General features: G+C 46.9%; 2 pseudogenes; both read left to right on the top strand.

Moving 5' to 3' along the window:
- The first annotated feature begins 338 nt into the window (after positions 1–338).
- LOC123458202 lies at positions 339–679 on the top strand (annotated as a pseudogene).
- Positions 680–2715: 2036 nt separating this feature from the next.
- LOC101602335 lies at positions 2716–3868 on the top strand (annotated as a pseudogene).
- Positions 3869–4163: the final 295 nt, after the last annotated feature.

Below are 4163 nucleotides of genomic sequence, written 5' to 3'. Positions count from 1 at the left end.
CATATGGGACATAATGAAGACAGCCTTAAGAGGGATATTAATAGCTCTAAGTGCCTTTATTAAAAAAGTAGAGGGCTGGAGAGATGGATTAGTGGTTAAGGCACATGCCTGCAAAGCCTTAGGACCTAGGTTCAATTCTCCAAGTCCCATATTAGCCAGGTGAACGTGGTGGCACATGCATCTGGAGTTCATTTGCAGTGGCTAGAGGCCCAGGTGTGTGCCCATTCTCTCTCTGTAATACATAAATAAGTTAATTAAAATAAAATCTTTTGAAAAAAAATAAGGGGGCAGAGTTTGTGGAGGTAGTTCTGGCGTGGAGCACTGCATTCTGGGTCACTATGGGTGGGTTGCTGGCTCCAATTAGAAATTGGACAGAGGATGCTCCAAGGCCAAGTTGTGCACGGGACTGCACGCACCAGCTTCTGGGCAAGGGCATCTGCAACTGTGTGGAGCACATAGGTGCTGGAGCAACAGTCTACCTGGTGGCTGTGCTGAAGTACCTGATGTAGAGATCCTGGAACTGGTGAGCAATGTGGCCTGCAAGCACTACCTGCAGCTGGCCATCTACAGTGATTATTACCCCAACAAGCTGCTGGGCAAAGTGACCATCAAGCAGGAAGGCATGCTGCTCAACATCCAGGCTGTGCTGCTGCCCAAGAAAAATAGAGCCAGAAGGTGAGCGCCTGGGTGACCTCCCTCTCTCCATCCATCCTTCTATGGAAAGGTGTCCTGGAAAGGTGTCCTGGAAGTACGCTGCCACCTGGTTGTGAGATGGGAGCCAACAAACTCACTGAAAAGGTGTGATTGAGTACAGAGATGGCAAGCATGCCATTTCAGGATCACAAGGAATCGAGCACTGAAGAGCTGCATGACACAGTTTCAGCCCAGCTGTCTCTTCCATGAAGTCCAGTGTGGCCCCTCTATAGAAACATCTTTGGCTCTCTGTGCTACAGATATTGATGGTTTTCTGTATAATGTTTGTCTTTTTCTGTCTTTCACTTGGTTCCAGCAAAAACTGATGTTAGTAAAGTGTTGGTCAATGTATCTGAAAGAAACTCTGGCATAGAATTGGAAAAACAAGAAAATGGGTCAGTAAAAATTGTTTTCCTTAAGGATTTAAAGAAAGTCAGGCATGGAGTACAGCACACTGAGGAGGAAACAATGAACCTCCTGGAACAGTGTAAAAATTGTTCTATGACTAATTTTTCTGAATGGTGGCAATTGCAGCAAACTATGATTCTTTACCAAGAATCCTCACAGGAAAAACAACTGAGGTTGGAAAGAGTTCAACTGGGGGGACCAAACTCTAAGAATTGGAGGGACATGGAAAGGGAAATTCAAAAGAAATGGTTGGGGGATAAATGGATTTATTAGATCAATGGTGGGAACCCCAATTTTGTGGTTGTTCTGTCTCTCACCTTTAATATTGTAATTGAAAGTAGGAGCTCATGAAACCGCAAGTGCTTGACCACACATACATGGGGAAAATGTAAAAATAGTTAATGCTTATAGGGGCCTGATGGCTGTACTTGAGGTAAGTAGTTATGGGATTGTTTGATGTAAAGAAATACCAAAAAGTTTCTATGAATTCTGTGGAACTGTACCTTTCTTGAAATTTGCTCTTGCATGACATGATCAAAAAACAAAAGACTGAGGTTAAGAGCTGTGGCAGCAGGGAAAAGCAGAGAGAAAAAGAAAAAAAAGCAGAGAAGCAGAGAGAAAGAGATGGAGAAACTCAGCTGCCGTCAGCATTAGCTTGTCAGCTTGCAGCAGAACTTCAAGTAGTTACTGCACCACTCCCTTTCACACCTCTCTTTGGGGACCCTCCTTCAAGCCAGGGCTGGACCCTGGCAATTGAGAGTGCTGTGTGGTCCCTGGTCCTACCTGCAGTATGTTTGGGGGAGTGCCAAAGATTTGGGGTTGGAAGGTTCTCTTCCTAATACAGGTCACCCCTTAAGGCCCAATAAGGGGACAATCCCTCCCACCCCTGGCAGGGTAGGTACAGGGCCAAAAGTTGCCTCTCTGGCCATACTTGAAAAAGATGCTCTTAGTTTAAGGGATTCCATTTAACTTGATGTTGCAGTCAAGTTTATATTGCTGGCAGAAATCACCCAAGCAAGAAAAGCTTGTGAGAAAAAGGGGTTTATTTTGGCTTACAGACTCAGCAGGGGGCGGGGGGAGCTTCATCATGGCAGGGGGAAACGATGGCATAAACGGGGTGGACATCACACCCTGACAAACATACAATAGCAACAGGAAAGTCTGCCAAACACTGGCAAAGGGAAACTGGATATAATATCCATAAGCCCACTCTCAATAATACTCTGCCTCTAGGAAGTGTTAATTACCAATTCTCCATCAGTTGGGAACTTAGCATTCAGAACACCTAAGTTTATGGGGGGACACATGAATTAAACCACCACATTATGTTCGTGGCACCCATAAACTGATAACCATTCATGATGTAAAATACAATGAATGCATTGTATTTTACATCATGAATGTAAAAAACCAAATCGCGATGCACTTCCTCTTGTGTGCGGGGTTGAAGGGAGGGGCAGGGAAAGGGAGGCTGAATCCTTCTGTGGCGGGTTTGAGTCTGCCTCTTGACTCTTGCCTCCAGCCCTGCAGTCCTGGATGGGGTGGGGGTGGGGGCATTTGTCTGAGTAACCTCTGCTGGACGAGAGGCGATGGGACACCCTGGGCTGCTTCATCATGGAGGACTACCTGAAGGACTGTCCAGCTGCTCTGCAAGAGTCTAGGTTGCTCCATGTTGTACTGGGAAATGAAGCCTGTGATTTGGACTCTATGGTGTCTGCTCTTGCCCTGGATTTTTACCTGACAAAGACAACAGAAGCAGAGGAAATCTTTATTCCAGTCTTGAATATAGAACGTTCCAAGTTCCCTCTGCATGGTGACAGCGTCTTCTTCCTCCAGAAGGTTCGTATTCCAGAGACTCTGTTGGTTTTTCAGGACGAGATTGATCTCCATGCACTGCACAGGGCTGGCCAGCTCACTCATCTCCTTGTGGACCATCATGTCTTACCCAAGAACCATCATCCTAGACTGTGTAACCATGTACCCAAAGATTGGAAAGGCAACTCCAAAAGACAACAAATATGTGGAGAAACTTGAGGCCCTCTTCCCAAACCTGCCTAAGAGAAGTGACATCTTTGATTCCCTACAAAAGGCAAAGTTTGATGTCTCAGGACTGACCACTGAGCAACTGCTGAGAAAGGATCAGAAGACCATCTACAGACAAGGCACCAAGGTGGCCATCAGTGCAATATACATGGACTTGGAGGCTTTTCTGCAATGGTTGAACCTCCTTGCTGATCTCAGTACTTTTTGCCAGGCTCACAGCTAGAGGCCCTGGTTGCCATGACAATATTTTTCAACACTCACAATGAACCCGTGCGGGAATTGGCTGTTTTCTGTCCTCATGTGGTGCACTGAAAGGCAATATGTGGAGTCCTGGAACACTCCCACTCCCCACCGCTGAAGCTGAGCCCTGTCGCAAGCAGCCACCCTAACCTCCAAGCCTATCTTCAAAGCAATACCCAAGTCTCCCAGAAGAAACTTCTGCCTCTCCTGCAGGAATTGCTGTCATCCTACTTTGACTCTACAAAGGGTTCTCCAGGGCAGCCTGAGACAGTGGGTGTGTCCAGGGAACAGGGAACTCTCTGATTTTTGGACTGATCCAAGATGAAGAGGACCCTCCACTGCCCTCCCCACCCCCATGAACAGCCTGATGGACAAGTATCCTCTGGATCAGGGGCTGCCCAAGCTCTCAGCGGAGGCCGTCTTCAAGAAGTGTACTCAGATCTCACTGTCCCAGTTGACCAAGCCCTCTGTCTCCAATAAGTGACCCTCGGACCGGGAGGGAGGGGAGGGGCGGGGCAGGTGGCTTCGGCCACCTCAGGTGCATGTTTTGAGATGTTTGACCCTTTCAGCGGTTGTCTCTCCATTGCTCAGGGTTGTGGTGTACTGTTCTCAATAAACTGGGAGGAGAGGAAGGGGAGGAAAGCAGTTGCTGTAAGAATGGCTTTCTGCTGTCTCTCCAGTCTGTACAATCAGACAAGTTTCATTATTTAATGTGATTATTTAAATCTGCACTGATTTTCTTCAGTTTCACTTGCCAAGGATAGAGTATGATACTCCCA

This window comes from Jaculus jaculus, chromosome 1 (assembly GCF_020740685.1).
Source record: "Jaculus jaculus isolate mJacJac1 chromosome 1, mJacJac1.mat.Y.cur, whole genome shotgun sequence".
Taxonomy (NCBI): domain Eukaryota; kingdom Metazoa; phylum Chordata; class Mammalia; order Rodentia; family Dipodidae; genus Jaculus; species Jaculus jaculus.
The sequence above is the reverse complement of the archived record's forward strand: the minus strand, read 5'-3'. Positions and strand labels throughout refer to the sequence as shown.